Genomic DNA, 19,697 nt, shown 5'->3' with positions numbered 1-19,697 from the left:
GGGCTAACTTAATTTGAAGATATTTCTTTTGATTCTCTTTAATTAATTATTATGATGTTGCCGAGCTGACAGGAAGGTGGGGGTGTCACCATAGAGAACTACATATACAGTCAGCGCAGGGGCGGCGGAACCCCGGGGGGGGGGGGGGGAGCTTGTTGCACCATAAATTGTCGCCCCGCGACAATTAGTGCAAAGTTTGACACCACAAATTGTGCAGGGGTGCAACAGAGCTTCCATCGACTTTTGGCAGTAAAAAGAAAAAATACCTAAAATTGTGATTTCATGCCTGTTCAGTCAACCACTACTTTCAAAATCGCTCCCTTGATTACGCCCGCCCACCTCAGAAATGAATAATCCGCTTTTATAACTTAACCCTATCAAGGCCGGGGGGGGGGGGGGTCTATACCAAAAATCAAAACATTTTAACCTTTATTTAGGGAGTAAGAGGAAAAAGTATATTAATCACGCATAAATTAGCATAATCACTTAATAGCATGAAATAAATTACTATACAACTTTGTAGATAATGTCCCAGACAACCTGCGTGCCAATTATCTGCGTGATCGCGATGTCGACGGCCGAGATCTCAAGAGGGGCCTGTTAGCCCCCCGCCCCCCCCCCCCGGCCATATGAACTCCCAAAATACCCCGGCCTAGATATGGTTAAGCGCTTAATGTATCGGAACAAAGTCTTTAGGCCCTATACAGATATGTTATTACCCCGGTCATCGGATTCTGGCTAATCAGCACACGAAAATTATACACATTTTCACTCCCTGCGGACCATTCGAACGAGAGATTTAAAACTCAATAAGCATACTACAATAGGCTTTCGCATCCTAGCTACCGGGTACACATTTAGCACCTGGTTGGAGAGGGCCGTGCGGATATTAATACGCCTTAATTGGCAAAGGACGCTCGGCTACTGTGGGATTCGAACACACGACTCTCTGACTATATACAAGACGAAAGTCAGTACCGCTACACCACTTACGACGCTTTAAAAGAAAAAATGACGCTGCAGCATCGTCTCTCGAGACGAAAGGATGCCGACGACGTCGATGATAGCACGATTACTCAACTTAAAGGGATGGTCCAGGTTGGAGATATTTATATCTCAATAAATGGAGTAAAATTCACAAAGCAAAATGCTGAAAATTTGATCAAAATCGGATAACAAATAAAGTAGTTATTGAATTTTACAGATTTGCATTATTCCGGTGAAACAGTTCTCGGCATGTCTTTATGAACATTCATTAGATGGGCTGATAATGTCACATCCCCACTTGTTCTTTTGTATTTTATTTTATGAAATTAGGTTTATTCAAAATATTTCTACCAAGAACTAAAACAAATGGATTGACAACTGATTAAGTACATTAGTTATTTATTGCCGCAACTTATTTCATCATAATGGAGACACATCATTTACACATGTATGAATTAATGAAACATTTATGATTTCATGTAATAACATAAGATAAAGGAAAGTGGGGATGTGACATCATCAGCCCACCTAATGAATATTCATGACGATGTGTATATAACTGTTTTCACAAAATATTGATAAACTTTAAAATCTAATAACTTCGTTTTTTGTTACCCGATTTTGATGAAATTTTCAGCATTTTGCTTTGTGAATTTTACTCTATTTATTTAGATAAAAATATTTTCAGCCCGGACCATCCTTTTAATCTAACACCCATAGGCTATAGATGACATGACATAGTTCGACGTGAGTGTGCAGGCGCAGACACTGACTGAACCTTTGATTAACAAGTGGTCTTCACATACACTGTAAAGACTGTGGTGTTAAAACTGACACCAGTGGGTGTTAATAGAGGACCACACCCTCTGGTGTTAAAATTACACCCTAGAGATTGAATATAACACCAAAGAGTGTACATGTAACAACCAAAGGTGTTGCAATAACACCTATAGGTGCTAAACTAACACTGTCAATTTAACACTGGTGTAAAATCACTGTGGTCCTCTATGTACACCGGTTAACACCGCAGTTTTTGCTGTGTAAGACTAGCAAATCTTAAACTTGTCGCTTTAGTTTCTGAGCGAGAGGACCTTCATTCCACCAGTTTACTGATTTTATGACACATGTTATGTATATGAATATCCCATTTCAATTCAGCGTCAATGTGAATTCCGAGATATTTCGTAGTATTAACTTTTTGGATGTTGGTATTGTTTATTTTTACATCTAGTGCATTACACTTGGACAACATATATCTCGTACCAAAGAGCATACTGACAGTCTTCGTATAGTTAACCAATAACTTGTTTTGGGTTTTAATGTATTAGCACAAAACACACTTGTAAGGTTTTTGTTTCATCAGAGATTTTCCCGGCTAATTTCAGTGAAATGTTACACTTCTTATAACTTTTTTAGCTGGTGTCTAGCTGCAATTATGGCTCAGCACATCCTCGGTGACTTGCAGGCACATTTAAGATAAATGTTCTTTGTCACAACTCCGCAATTGTTAGAAGAGCAATGCAAGACATGCAGCGTCAGCTGTGAGGTACCGTGAAAACGTTGAAGGTGTTGGTGCAAAAGTTAGGGGTGAATGACGTGTTCAACAGAGAATGAAACTAGGCAATTAATGTGTAAATATGCCAGTAACTTATAAAAAGTTATTAGAGGGGATACGATTTCACTGAAATTTTGAAGGGAAACTCTAATGAAACAAAAAACCTTACAACAAAGTATGTTTTATGCTTGTACATTCAAACCCAAAACGTGGAAAAAGTGGGTTTTGTACCCTTCAACTTAAATGGACCATAACTCTGTGACCCGTGACAATTGTGACGCAAGGAAGGTGTCAAATTAAAGTTGATGAGTTACCCAGTTATGTAAAATAGAAATAACCAGAATAAATTATGTATTTTTCTATATAGCTGACCTTTGAACTACGGTTACCTTTTTTCTAGAAACACCCTGTATAATTACGCACTCCCTGACAGAAACCGATGTCAAAATATTATTTTAAATAAATATAAAGTTTAAAAGTTTTACATCACAGAAATTGTCGTAATATATAGGACTAGAATCAGTTTCCCGTTTTAATTTTATCATATAAAAACAATTAATTTTTATTATTCTGAAAGTCGTACAACCCTCTCGTTCTCGTAAAGAAACTGTTTAATTTTTGGCAATACGTAGTGTTCGGTTTTTCTGCCTTTGCCTTTTCCTTGTTCTGGAATTAAAACTTATGTTTGGTTTTACATAGTAGATAGATTTATGGACAAGATAATTCTTTTATGGTAAATATTGTTTTTCCGTTTATATTAAAGCTATTGTTTAACAGAATTATTTCCTAGTAAATAATCAAAATTTTCGAAGCGTAAGCGTAAAGGAACCGCTGTTGAGAGTATCTTGATCGCGGAGTAATAGAATGTGGTGAAGTAGTTCTGACTCTCGCCTTAAATCAGGGGGTCGTGTGTTCGAATCTCACCGCGGTCTAGTGTCCTTTGCCAAAGCGTCAATCCATACTTTGTGCCACTCTCCACCCAGGGTACATTGATTGAACGCCACTGTTTGTCCAGTGTTGTGTGCGCCTCATAAGGCGACTGGCTGGAATACTCCTCAGGAAGTGGAGGATGTGCAAACAATGTGTGAGGGAATGACTGATTGAATCCAATGACCGGGGTGCGTAATAATAATTCTGTAAGCGCTTAGATATATAAAAAGAATAAGCGCTTTATAAAAAAAGTATTCAGATTATTCAGAATAAAGAGAGAAAATAAAAATTTCCACGAGAAACTAATGCAACCTAGGCCCTATACTTTATTATTTTGTACCGTTATAGGCCTCTTTTCAGATATTCGTGTAGTTATTTCCAGCTTTATGCGTTAGATCCTTGTCCTTTTTGTTGAAAAATGCAATATCTGAGGGTCCTGTATCACCGCTATCACTGAGTTGCAATCAAACAAAACTCAAGAAATCAATCGCATTTTGGTTCTCAACCAATCAGAAGCGATTATGTTAGACCTGGGGCCCGTTTCAAGAAGAGTTACAGCTGTTGTAACTTTGCCAACCACCATGGTAACCTTGATTTTGATTGGCTGTTGAGCCCGGTTACCATGGTAGTTGCCATAATGGGAAAGTTACAACAGTTGTAAGTCTTTATGAAACGGGCCCATGCGCTTGCTTCTTTCATTTTACCACAACCATTTCAAAGTACAAAGGGACCCCCTGGTCAGCGACGGAGCGAAACAGACTTTTGTTAAAGGTCAAGTCCATCCCAGAAAAAAGTTGATTTGAATGCATAGAGAAAAATCAAACAAGAATAATGCTAAAAACTTCATCAAAATCGGATGGAAAATAAGAAAGTTATGACATTTTAAAGTGTCGCTTATTTTCCACAAAACAGTTCTATGCTCAACTCAGTGATATGCAAATGAGAGAGTCGATGATGTCTCTCACTCATTATTACTTTTGTTTTTTATTGTTTGTATTATACAATATTTCATTTTTTACGGATTTGAAAATTGTGACCATCTTGTTTGAACCACAAAATGTTAAAACAATAGAATTCCACATGTTCAGGGAGGAATGAAAACATTTCTGCATGACAATGAGGAGAAAATTCAAATATTTTATATTTCATATAATAAAATACAAAAGAAATAGTGAGTGTGTGGTGTCATCGGTTCCCTCATTTGCATACTGACCAGGATGTGTATATAACTGTTTTTATGAAATTTAGCAATACTTTAAAAAGTCATAACTTTCTTATTTCAGATCCGATTTTGATGAAATTTTCAGTGTTATCCTTGTTTGATTTTTCTCTTTCTATTCAAATCATCTTTTTGTTGGGGTGGACTTGTCCTTAAAGGTTCATGCCCGGGGGAGGCAGTCAAATATATTGCTGTACACATGCGTGACCAAAAAACGCGTTTAAAGTGGTATCTTTTTTTCAATTTTGGACGCTGGCCGTGCGTGCACTCGTTAAGGGTATCAAAACACCGATTTTAAAAAAAGGGGTGGTATTGAAAGACTGGTCAATGGTCAATCGCGGGTCAAACGTATTTAGGGTATGTTTCAAAACTTTTTTAAAGACTAGCCGAACGTCATGAACGTGTTTAGGGTATGTTTTTCCCCCAAGCTTTTTCCCCGTGGCTTTTTCCTCCTCATTTCTGAAAAGTGTTCGGGTTCTTCCCGATTTAAGCAACGACCCTGGGAACGAGCCTGGGAATGGGGAAAACGGTTATTGTTAGCAAGTAGACAAAACTTGTTTAGGGGTCATATTCTGGCGACAACTCGTTTAGGGGCCATAATGTGTAAATGAAGCCCGCGAAAAACTTGTTTAGGGGGTGTTTGGAAATAATTTGGTCACGCATGTGTACAGCAATATAGTTGACTGCCCCCAGGGGTTCAATTATGGAACTCTTATCCGATACATTTTGTAAATCTTTCATATTAATCAGTATATACTGTAAGTAAAGAATACAATTTGAAAGAGCTAACTATAATGAATGCATACATGTATAATTTTATTGCAAAGTTGGCATGCCCCTTCTTTTCTCTTATTGCATTCATTTGAATGTTACTCTGCCATGACATACACGCAGCGAGGCATTAAATGCCCCCCTTGGTTTCTATTATAGGCAACTAGTCATCGCCCATTATTCACTATTTAATCCGTCTCCTACAACGTAAAAACAAATATCATAATAAATATTTACTTAAGTGTATATATCTCGAAATCCACATTCATTTGTTACTGACCCTCATTTGTTGCTGGTTGTTATTTGAGATGAGTAAATTCACTTTATATTTCACTATGATATTTTTTTTCTCGTATTTTAAAGGGCCCCAATGAAAACATGACGTGATTTTTCAAAACGAAATCAAGGAATGCTGTTTTTCTTATATTCTCAACATCCATCTTACTAATTACCACTTCATCTAAAAACCTTAATCTATTTGGGTTTTTTTTTTTGAGATCTCAAATCATTTATAATTTCTGGCCAATGTTATATTTCAATGTTGCTTGTCTTTAAATTACTTACTCAGATATTTGTACGCATGCTTATTGTATTAAAACGTATTTTTGTATATTATTTTTATACTTGTTTATACTTGTTTTGATTTATGCGTAGGATCCCTATTGGTACCAGCATATTGCTGAAAGGTCACCCTATCAGAAGAATAAATAAATAAATAATAGATAGATAAAATAAGTAGATGAATAAATAAATAAATAAGAAATAAATTCTTTTATGGCATGTTTTACTCTAATAATGGATTAATCATTTAATGTTAGTAAATGGACTCTACCCTTTAACCATTCTATGCCTTTGTCCTACGCCTCGTTTTTTTTAAGCCTTGTTCCTATGTTTTAATCTAGTCGTGCTAGTGGTTCTGACTAGGCTAGCCTTTCGCGGTCACGGGTTCGAATCCTAGCCATGGCGTGTTTTCCTCAACATGATCCACATCGTACTGCACTTCGATCCAGGTGAGATGAATGGGTACCTGGCAGGATTAATTCCTAGAATTCACTAAGCGCCGTTGAAAAACTGGTAGCTCGAGAAAAAACCGGGGTATAATAACAGCGCTTTGTATCCTCAGGCAAAAAAGCGCTATATAAACCCAGCTACAATTATTATAACTCTATATCCCTTATTATTTCGATGCAATCATGGACTACTAGTCCATTTAGGTGCATCATGTAACAAACTGTTCCCGAAATAATTTATCTTTAATGGTGAGTCTTCTATATTAACCACCTTATAACTGCTAATATTTGGCCACGTTCCTCATCCATAATGCAATGTCATAAGCTGTGTAGTTTTCCGAGATAGACCAATTTGTGAACAACACACCAATTCACTACTTAATACATTCAAACCAAATCATTATTTTACCAAGTGGCCAAACAAGTATTTTTACACTCAAAACATTTTAGCTTTCTAATACAAATACAATTACAGGCTTATCAATCATCAGTATTACACCTATCTGAAAAGGTATATTCTAAAACTAATAACTTCTGAATGTTTCCATGGCGAAGAAGTATAGAGTAGTAGGTTTCACGTTACACCATGTATCTTTCTTGGGCAAATGTTGGTCCTGAAAAGGACAACTGCAGTGGCGTAATGAGCCCCCCCCAAAAAAAAAAAAAAAAAAATGGCGTATCGCGTAAATTTAATAATTTTGACATTTTTATTACAAAAATCCAAGTTTGTGATAGATTTTCACATAATATTCGGAAAATAATTTTTCACCCTTATCCCTTTCCTTTTCTCTCTTTTTTATAGCCCCCCCCCCCCCACCTGTATGCCCATTGACACCCGGAAAGGGCCAATATTTGCCCAAGAAAGATACAAGGTGTGCCGTGAAACCTACGACACGAAATGTTGGTGAGTTCACTCTCGTTATAAAGTAATATCACGATAAAACATACATTTGGCTATCATATTTCAACTGAGTGTACTAGTACAATCATACCAAAGTCACAACTCTAGTCCGATCAAACCCTCTGATATTTGGTGTTGTGGCCGAGTAGATGAGTCTCTAAACCACAAGGCCCAGGGTTCTCACCGCAGCACTCTCGCCTTTGTTCTTCAACTTGTTCTCCAACCAGGGGTTGTAAAATGGGTACTCCGTAGAAATAAATTCCTTCAATGCCTAGGAAGCCCAGCTAAAGCCAGGGAAAAGACATTATCATAAAAGGAACGTCCACTGGGAGAATAGTTTTCAAAACAGAAGTAGCTTTATACCCTAGGTAAAAAAATGATATTTACTTTTATTATCATTACATTGGAAATTGCATATCATTAGTTGGCTTGACTTGGTCTCGTTGGTGAGACTAGCATAATCAGGTTGTGCCACTGATCTGTAGAGAACAGTCGGTTGTGCATAGCTTTACGACCCCATCCCTATCCCACTGGGAGAATAGTTTTGGAGGAGGCGTGGTGTAGTGGTTCTGACTCTCGCCTTGTAAACAGATAGTCCAGGATAGAAGAGGCATAACCTTGTTTTCTTATATATACAATATTTTTTCATGGTTTCTTGTCAATTCGAGGGTGCTGATTACGAATCTGAATGATGCCACTCGTGTAACCTTGAGCATTTTCCGCAAATTGGCAAAATCCAATATGGCCGCCAAAATATGCAAATTGCCCATGAAAAATCATAAAATTGCCAGCAGACTGGCTACAAAATGTATGTAATTGTGTTGCAGGAGTGAAATACTCTCTGAAATAATGTTTTTTGAAAAAAATATTTATTTTCTTGATATTCAAAATGGCCGCCATATACCATATTATGTACAATATGAATAGGGAAAACTATTTTTCACAAAAATGATCCCTACAAATGCAAGTAATTGTGATCTATGGACGAAGTAATGTATGAAAATCGTGAATGCTAACAAGATATATCATTTATTATGTCATGTATGGGAAAATTGTTGTATTTTATATTAAAAATAGCCGCCAATGGCCCAAAAAGTATTATGTACTACATAGCAAAGGGGGCAGAAACAAATCACAAGAGTGAGCATTAAAATGCATATTATTAAGATAAACGAGTGGAATATTGACTTAAAACATATTTTTTTCACAAAATATATTATTTAATATGCCATGTATGTGTTTAATCTTGTATTTTGATATTCAAAATAGCGGCCAAAGGCCCTAAAAATATTATGTACAATGAGAAAGAGGACCAAAGAAATCACAAGAGTGAGCACTGAAATGCACTTATTTGTGTTAAATAAATGAAATACTGTCTAAAAACATAATTTTTAACGAAATTTATCATTCAGGTTTAAAGTTTTAGTTTACTACTGTATTTTGACTTTCAAAAATGGCAGCCATAAACATATATTGTATTATGTACAATGCAAACTGGGAAATCATTTTTCACAGGATTGAGCACCATAAATGCACGTAATTCTGATCTATGAGTAAAATATTGTCTGAAAGCATAATTTCTAACAAGATATATCAGTTCTCCTGCCCGGTAGGTGAAAATACTGTATTTTGAAAGTCAAAATGACCGCTACAGGCCCTAACATTATTATGTACAATGTGAATGGGGACAAATGATTTTAACAGATTTTCGCTTTGCTTGACTAAATGGTGGCGTATGAGTAAAATATTGTCTGAAAACATGATTACTAACGAAATATATCATATTATATAAAATTTAGGTAATTAATGTTATATTTCAAAGTTCAAAATGGCCGCCATATGCCCTTTTGTGACAAATTATCGGTTAGTCCTCATTCAAATTTTACATAATACAGTAAGGGCCTATGGCGGCCATTTTCAGAATGCAGCATTTGTTATCTTAATTACATCAGATATGATATATCTCGTTAGAAACCATGGTTTTAGACAATATTTCACTCTTACATCACAATTACGCAATACTTATAGTCAAGCAAAGCCACATTCTGTCAAAATTATATGTACCAAATTACAATGTACATAATACTTTAAGGGCCTATGGCAGCCATTTTGAATTTCAAAGTACAGCATTTATTACCTCCATGACCAACATGTGACGTATTTATTTAGAAATCATATTTAAGACAATATTTTTACTCGTACATCACAGCAACATGCATATTTTATGATTCCCACTGAAAATAAGTTTCCCTAAAGGCATGTAACATAATTTAGTTAGGGCTTGTAGCGGCTATTTTCAATGACAAAATACAGTATTTATCACTTACATGGCAGAAGAGATGCTATATATCATAAAAATCATGCTTTCAAATAATATTTTACTCATACCAAAGGATTATATGGATTTCATTGTCAAGCAAATCCAAATTCTTGCAAAATTTCATGTCCCCATTTCCATTGTAGATAATACTGTTAGGGCCTATAGGGGCCATTTTGAATTTAACAATAAAGCATTTATCTCATGCATGACAAAAGAAATGATATGTTTAGCTAGAAAACATGTTTTCAGACAATATTTTACTCGTATATCACAATTACATGTATTTTAGTTACTTATTCTTGTGAAAATTAGTTTCTCCATTCGCATTGTACATAATGTATAATGGGCCTATGGCAGCCATTTTGAATTTCAAAATACAGCATTTATCACATAAATTGCATCTTAAATATTATATTCCGTTAAAATTGAATTTTTACCCAGTATTCCACTCGCTTATCTTAATAATATGCATTTTAGTACTCACTCTTGTGATTTTCTTTTGTCCCCATTAACATTATACATAATACTGTCAGGGCGTTTGGTGGATTTTTGAATACTAAAATGCTTCATTTGTTACATACATGACATAAAAAATGATACAATTCGTTAGAAATCATGTTTTCATCCATTAGTTCACAAAAAAATCACAAGTACTTGCATTTAGTGCTCACTTTTGTGAAAATTATTTTTCCCCATTCATTTGTACATAATGTTGAATACAGCGGTCTATGGCGGCCATTTTAAATATCGAGAAAATAAATACTTTTTCCAAAAAAAAATTTTCAGAGAGTATTTCACTCCTGCAACACAATTACATACATTTTATAGCCAATCTGCTGGCAGTTTTATAATTTTCATGGGTAATTTGCATATCTTGGCGGCCATATTAGATTTTGCCAATTTGCGGAAAATGCTCAAGGCTACACGAGTGGCATCATTCAGATTCGTAATCAGCACCCTCGAATTGACAAGAAACCATGAAAAAATATTGTATATATGAAAAAACAAGGTTTGGTCAATTTTCTATGGGGCCTATCCTGGACTAAGAGGGTCATGTGTTTGAATCCCACCGCGGTCTGGCGTCCTTTGGCAAGGCGTTAATCCACACTTTGCCACTTTCGACCCAGGTGCTAAATGGGTACCCGGTAGGATGTGAAAGTCATTGTAGCTTGTCCAGTACTGTGTGCGCCTCACAGGCGACTGACTGGAATACTCCCCAGGGAGTGGAGGATGTGCACACATTGTGTGCGGGAATGACTGATTGAGCGCTTAGACACGTGACGTCGTTCCGATGTATTAAGCGCTATATAAAAGCGGATTATTATTATTATTTTCAAAACAGAAGTAGCTTTATACCCTAGGTAAAAAAATGATATTTACTTTTATTATTACATCGGAAATTGCATATCATTAGTTGGCTTGACTTGGTCTCGTTGGTGAGACTAGCATAATCAGGTTGTGCCACTGATCTGTAGAGAACAGTCGGTTGTGCATAGCTTTATGACCCCACCCCTATCCCACCCAACAGCCCACAGCCAGCAACATAATCAGAGTCAGATGAACAAACTCGGTTCCTGAATATTTTTTTAATAATAAAAGACATACAAAATGCATACACTGTATGAAATCAAGAAAAAACACACTGCTCCTCACAGCAGTGAAAATGTAGACTACAGCAAAACAAATAAATCACTGATTTTTTTTAATATGTATATACAAGTAGTAAATATACAAATGGTCGTTACAAAAGCAAAAGTACATGTTCATCTAACATTTGTGATGCATGATGCTTGAACTCTTGCTTTGACAGTAATGGATGCATCATAAAATACATACTTACACTGGCAACAAATGTCAATAATGTGAAAAGGGTATAAATAACACATGTATAATAGGATATACATGAATATAAAAATTGTGAGATACATGTATGCTTCGTTGGGTATAGAAAGAAAATGAAGGGGGGGGGCAGAGGACAGTGAATAGAATATGGAATTATAGAAAACTATGGAAAAAGTTGACAGGGAGAGACAATGAGAGATATACATAGGAACATGTAGAGGGGAAAAAAAGACAGATACAGACAGACAGTCCAAGACAAGAGCAGATAGAGAGTGTGTGTGTGAGAGAGGGAGACATAAACCCTCCGAAAACAGAATAATAATCGTACCAAATATAGATTACTGGGTGTCATTAGCACAAACATTACATTTAATAAATACATTGGCACAGACTTAATTTACCTAAAATACCCAAAACTCCACAGTAGACAAGTTTTATTAGAATTCTGGTCGTTTTCAACTTGAATACATCTGAATAGATTTTTGTTAATTTGTCAAGCTTTTGGTAAATTTTGACAGGAATAGTCAGTCATGTGCAACTGTTTTGTGTTGTTGTTGTTGTGGTTTTCTGTAAAGAGGCTTAAAGAGGGGGACTATTAAGGGGAAACGAAGGTACATGGACAGAGGAAACAATAAATAGAAACTAATCGCAGGAGAGAGAGAAGGAGAAGGAAGCAGAAGAGGAAGAGAGGGATAGATACAGTTAGACAGAGGAAATGAAGAGGGAGAGAGACAGAGAATAGACAAAGAGAGAAGGGGGAAAGTAGAGAAAGATAGAGAGAGACAAACTGAAAGAGATACAAAAAGTGAGAGAAAGAGGAAGAAAGACACGCAGAAAGGGAGAGACTGAGAGGAGTGAACAAGGAAGAAGAGGTGAGCTATTTGCAGAGAACAAGAAAGGAATAGTTTGAAAATTGGAAAAGGAGTGATAGATGAAAAGAGAAATGAAAATGGAGAGGAAACAAAAAAGTGAAAAAACATACCCAAAAAAAATATCGTTCATGAATAATATAAATAGGAATCACATCATAAATATGTACATTTTCAATACAAAAAGAAATGCAAAATAAAAACGAAACATAACCCAGAGACAAACTAACTCAGAGAGAGAAAAAGTGGCACCAATGCAGATGTTGAAATACTAGATCAAACAAAACATGGAATCACTATCAAACATCTTCTACAAACAAGTATACAGGCCTACAAAAAAACAAAACAAACCAATATTTAGCCCCCTCACACTTTGGATTCTTGGGTAGGCCTTGAATGCTCATAAACTCTCACAACTTGAAACTATAGACTGAAAGTTCTACATAGTTGATCACAGTTGTTGAAACCTGATACCAGGGGGGCATTTCATGAAATGAATATGCAGAGCTTTTCGCTGACTACTGTTATAATCTACCAAAATCCTTGCATCAGATTGGCTCAGATCATAATCATCATTGAAAATCACTGACTATTTTAATTTGTGAAACACTCCCCAGATTAAGATGATAGGCAACATAATCCTTATTAGAGCAATTGATCTACATTCGTCAGACATTCCTTCGTTTTGATTGGCTGAGAGGTAAAAATTTTACGCACTTGTTGCTGTAGTAACTGTCAGAAAGAACATCCTACAAGTCCTTTTGTGCAATGCTTGCATTTTCAAAAATATTTTGCAAGAACTTAATGCATTCATAACTTAATAGCTCTAAACTGACATCGAAGCCATACATCATGTGTACAAGCATATATACATGTAGTTACAGTTCTGCAAACAATATCAATTCCTGAGGCATTTCATTGAATGCTTACTGAAATTATGCACTTTTAAGATTTACAATTGAATAAAAACTTTACCCAGTACCCCCAAACAGTGTAAGGTACTAAAGAGAGATTACTTGTTACAAATTCATCTAATTTTAAAAATTTAATCACTTGGTTTATATATTCAACTCTTGATTAGAAAAAATAACAATTTCCAGACTTCTATTCCAATTTTTCCCTACATCTGATGGGAGGACCTTTCCCTTTCATAGTGTGTCAAATTCATTGTTTTCTGTTTGAAAGCACACAAAACTAAAACAATATGAACACGTCACACACAATGAATGTGTCACTGAATGTACTATTTTATGATAAATGCAAAAGTACATAGTGACTGTCAGGATCTCTTTGTCAAATTGTTTCTTTTCTTTTATGATGATAGGTACATCCTACACTTACTTCATACAAGGTGACCTTGAAACAGTTATAAACAAAAGCCTGATAAAACAAACAAAACAAAACAAAAAACATTCTTGAAGACACCAATCATACCTCAAACCTACCTCAAATATATCAAACAACTACAGTTACAAAGTTTTATTCATATTCATCATATGCATTTTGAGTTTTAGTCACTACAAATGTGGAATAGATTGAGGGGAACATTTGTCAATACATTTTCAGACACCCTTTTATTTTCCCCACATAAACTGATATAAATAACTTTCATATCGTTTAAGAATATTTTACATCAATTCATAGACAGCATTCTGATTATGTCTATTTACCTACATGTAGATACATGAACTACAATGGTATAAAATACATAAAAGAAATCATAAACTTATCAAAATCTGAAGATTTAGATGGAATTTAAATCTGCATTCAGTGAGCATGATTGCAAATTTAGATACAAATTTTGACAGTTAACACAGGAGCAAACATACATGACGATGCAATTACATGTATACAGAGTTACAGACTAGCAAAAGTTGCCTGGGAAAGGAAGGGGGGGGGGTAATAATCTCTATGACTGGGGGTCACTGATGAAGTACTAACATTGATTATGAAGTGCCCTTGGTGTTGAGTTGAGGTATTTGATTTTTATGGGTAACCTTTGAACTTGAAGTGTTGACCTTTAAAGTACGCAAGTACATGTAGTGTCTATTGGGAAATGAATGCAGCTGTTAACAGGTGTATCGAGAAAAGGGAATTCTAAATCACAGTGGGTCTTTGTAGCATTTCTGCATTCAAAACTATGTCCTTTTAGTGTGTATCTGAAGGAATAACAATATCACAAATTTCTACAATAGTTACATATATTGACAAAGGGGTGTACTGTTAATACCCCAGATCTCAAAATGTGCAAATTTTGAGGACAGCTCATGAGAAGCAAGATTTTAGATTCATGGCATAAGTAGGAACATTTTTTTGCCTAAAAAAGGTTCTTTACTGAAATTATCAGATGGTTTTCAGCCAGTATGAGGTTGCTACCATTGCTATATTTCTAAAACACTGGTTTTTCTGAGCAGCCCTCAAAATTTGAAAAGTTTGAGGTACAAGGTTTTAACACCCCTTGTGATGATTATGGGAATTCTTGGCTTTATCTTGCATCCCAGGTAAGGCTTGTTCACATATAGAGCAACCAAGCTCACTAATGTGATTCATTGTGTTCAGACTATAAAAGGACTATGTAACACTAACAAGAAAGATCAATGTAAGACTAACAATCGTGAATCGTGAATGATGCATCAACTCACCAATAGAAAACTAATTCAGCTGCAAGTCCTTTGGCAAAGAATGTTCATGATATCAGTAATTAATAATGAAAATTATGGTGATGATGATGATTACAATAAAAATATTAATAATAACAATAAAATCAATAATTTTATATCTAAACCAATGTATTATTGATAAATCATCAGTTGGAAGCAAGGTCATTAAAGCAGGGAATATAAAAAATTATGTCCTTTTCATCCTTCACGGACTACATTCACAACACATGATGGTTATAGATGACGAAAGCTCCTAACTTAATGATATATGAATCAATTACCATCAATATTATAATGCAATTACTCAAAGTGGACACGTATACGCCAGACAAGTCAAAGCACATAGTGCTCTGTGCATCCATTATTCAATGCGCTCACAGGCACTGGAGACCTACATGTACCTAATTGGAACACTGCACTTATATGTTTAAGTATAGATATACATGTAAGACACTTAATAGTCACGGCCTATATTCACCAATTTTGGTGGGTTTGTGGCAAGCACTAACCCAGATAGCCGTCCTCATAAATAATAAATTTCTCACAGAAAATTATACATTATTTGTTGATTTTCATTAGCATAAGTGATTATATACTGGTATCTGTCCTACTTCAACGGTATAGTATATATAATCTAAATGCACAGATCCATATACGGTTGGCTACACTCACTTGCCTACCATCTTTTTCCATAATGTAGCAAAAAGTTCAAATTTAATCAGTTCCCAGCTCCTTCATACCCATAAGATTACCCATTGTTATCAGAATTGGCTATCATTTTCATTTGTAAGTCTTTATCAAATAATCATTCAAGGAAGTCCTAATGAAGAAATACTTCTAAATTTATTGACCAAAGGCTGGATAATTATAGAAGATAAACTACAAGAAGAGTTACATAAATACAGGCAACTGTCCTTGTCATTGTCATTTCACAATGGACATGGCTAAAAGTAGGAAATGTGAGGGCCCAAGCCAGAGTGTTGTGTAAGAAAGGGGGACAATGCTATTTCAAATAGCTCAAAAATGTTGATAACCTCAAGAGTGTGATCGGAAGTGTTAAGGCGACTTGTCATAAAAATTATTTGAGAAAATCACATCATCAATTGTCATCAAAACCATGAACCTGACTGAAACACTTCATCATGAAGATGTTGAAGATCGTCCACCAAGAGTGGCTAGCGCAGAAAAAGGTCCCCAAGGATACCCTCGAAGACACCTCAAAGACATCTCTACTCAAATCCGTCAAGATGCTCGACAAATCATCCCAATTACAACCATGGACCTGACTGTAACACTTGACCAAGCATTGATGAAGGTGTTTAAGATCATCCATCAAGAGTGTCTATCACAAGGGAAGGTCTCCAAGGATGCTCTGGAATAAATATCTCATTGCTCACTAGGCCTTTACCAGCAGGTATCAACACTTTTGATCAACTCTTTGTTTATCTAATGAGATAATGGTAGCAATTACATGTATTCAAAACCAAAGCCTGAACTGAAATATCACACCAAACATGAGCAGAGGTGTCAACATCCAGGATTGTTGACTCTCTTGATGATGCTTCAGAGACAACTCAGCTCAGACAGAAGAATCTCCTTAAGGCTGGCCTTCACAAGATGTCAGATGAAGCAAGATCCGTCAAGTCAATCTGCCACTCATTTATTGCGACAATAACGAGGGTTATTCATGACCATGGAGCTAACAAGAAGAATATGTGAAGGTCTTCCACCAAGATAATCAAAGACAGAGAATGTCTTTATGGATGTAGATTCATCAGAAATCTTTATGCTCTAATCTCTGCTAGAATTCATTAAACGTAAGACGAAAGCAATTGGTCAACCATCTACCTCAGGTCTGATGAGGTAATGATGCAAAATGAGTTAGGGACGCTGAACATACCTGGAGAAAGTCAGAGGCTTATGAACTGCACAACTGTGCCCTTGTACCATCCATCAGGCAGAATAAAACTGATTGTTTTATGGGGATGCATCTCTTCCTACAGAATAGTGCCTTAGTTGATCAAGTTCTAAGGAATCATGCAAAAGGAGGACTGCACCAGAATCTTGAATTAAAACCTGAAAGAATAACTCTAGAAACTCAAACTTGATCACAAATATTATTCAATTGGAAAATGACCCTAGACACACTGCAGAGGTCACACAAATAGTTCACTTCAGAGTCTTGAAGTAGCAGAGTGATAATCTAAACCTGACTGTTTTTCTCTCAGCCAATCAGATGCAAAAGGGTTTCCAGCTGCTTTACAAAATTTGTCAGTGAAAACCAGTGACAAGGTGGAAGTTGAAGATCGGTGTGATCGCTGATAAACCAACCTATTAAACCAAGGTCAAGGTTTTTTCACCAAGGGCGAGTTGGTTAACGACCTACAGGAGACATGCAGGTAACTCTTTGGACATGAAGTAGAAATCTCAAATGCTCAAATTGCTAATTGAAATAGGAACATAGGATATGCTATTTGCTATTGATATTACTTAAGACAAACCAAGGTTAATTTGTACGTCTCTCTAGAGCTGTCATGAATGAAATACCACTGAAATAATTTTCTTTTATGTGTATGTAATGCTTTTATTCATCAAAGGACATTGTCCCATGTGCTTTCTTGAATTTTGTCCTTTTCCGAACCAAATACCAATGGATAATACTTGCCCTTGACTTTTACATTCACATTAGAATAGATCAATATCCATTGCAACGACACAATTAACATTGCTATGTGCCTACCTGAAGTCGGTCATTATCAAAACGATATGAAGCAAGGGATATAGAGAGATTACATCTTGCCAGGGTCCACAATACAACAAACCTCTTCACACTGACAAATATCATTCTTGCATAAGCTTGAACCAATGAGGGAGCCCTTGCACTTTTGAAAAACTGGAATGTTAACTAATGCCACTGACAAAAATTGGTCACCAGCAAGGTTCCTTCTAAATATGACTACTTCGTGGGAGTGATGGTTTATTAATCTTGCTGACCATTAAAATGATGGTCATTACTGGTGTGAAATGTTCAAAGACTTGCCAAGGAAAACCTTTGATTGTGCAACAGGAGGTAGGAGGCAGAGATTAAAAGGGAAAATAAACATTTAACTGGCGAAAGAAAATAAGGCCAAGGGAACAGGTCAATGACTTGTGAAAATTAATTGTGAATCCGCGCCCTGACTTGGAGATTCCAAATTAAACTTAGAACCGCTTTCTCCAGTTCCGACAGACATCCCTATCCTTGATGTACAATGATGCCACATGCTTCAAAACTCTCATCTGTTGGACTCTATAAAAATCAGGGATGGTTTTATGTAAATTTTACTTTTCTAACTAAACTTTCCTGGAAGTCTGTACATTCTTCCACGTCCATTACATAGGATTCAAACCAAAGCCTCCACCATGCCTGCACCAGAACTGCCATTCCTGTTAAGTCAATGCTTCAGGGTTGAGCAGATCAGACTTCTGCTATCTCATGTCTCCATTCAGGGACATCCACCATCAGTGTGCCTTCACCAACATGACCTTTTGCGAGAGAATACTCCAAGATTGCTCTATCAGACACTTACTGCACAGGCTACATCACTCGTACCATTTTGGCTCAAGAGCAAGCGGCTCGACGTCACATAAGCGATAATCTTCCACTGTGAAACACTCGACATATCTGGCTAAGACACTTGACGTCACGGCATTGATAATATTCAGCCTTAAAATGCTCTACCATTATGGCCTAAGAGATTAGTTCACGGACACTGCAGCAATAATCTTTGACGATCATGTACTAGTCAACAGACTTCATGGGTACTGAATCAATTTCCTTCTACCATTATAGAGGTCACCCCAACAGGGCAAAGGATACAAAACCTCCTCATCAGGCACAGGCAAAAGTGCACAGGAACAGAGGACTACCCTTCTTTCAAACATTCCAGGGACCATTTATTGACTTGAAACTCTTGTTGTTATCAATATTGGTACCCCAGAAATGTTCACTCTAAATAGGACTGTTCTATTGGAGAAATGGTTTTTGGATCTTGATTTATACAGTAACGACTATTCCAAGACCTGAGCAGAGTAATGGATAATCACTACTTGGGTTCCAAAAGGAGGCCCTTGCTTGTGCAACACAAGGAAGGAGGCAGAGATGGTAATTTAAAACGATTGTTGAACTGGAGAAAGAAAATGTCACTAAGGAACAGGTCACTGATTTGGACAATGGTCAATCTGGGCCCCATTTTGGAGATTCTAGACTAAACTTTGGACAAAAGGTCCTTTAATGTCAGGCAAAGGCAAAGCTGTGGAGGATCAGAGAATAACCCATCCTCCAAGCATTTCAAGAAAATCCTGATCTCTACTGACAAATTGGTTGCTTCTTTCTGATAAAACAATTCAGGCAAGTTGACTGAGTGGCAATCAAATTTACCCTTCATATTGGTAACTTCCATTCCTATGATATCTTGGGGTTTGCACCAATACTACACAAGTTACAGACTTACAAATGAAGGAAAGCAAATTCATAGACACGGATGGCTTTCATCTGGAGATGGCAATTCCTACAGTAGTTCTTCAAGTATCAAGAACAAGGAAGAACATACCCTTCACCAACCACAAGAAGTCAATGTCCATTCCACAATTT

This window comes from Lytechinus pictus, chromosome 12, assembly GCF_037042905.1.
Source record: "Lytechinus pictus isolate F3 Inbred chromosome 12, Lp3.0, whole genome shotgun sequence".
Lineage (NCBI taxonomy): Eukaryota > Metazoa > Echinodermata > Echinoidea > Temnopleuroida > Toxopneustidae > Lytechinus > Lytechinus pictus.
The sequence above is the reverse complement of the archived record's forward strand: the minus strand, read 5'-3'. Positions refer to the sequence as shown.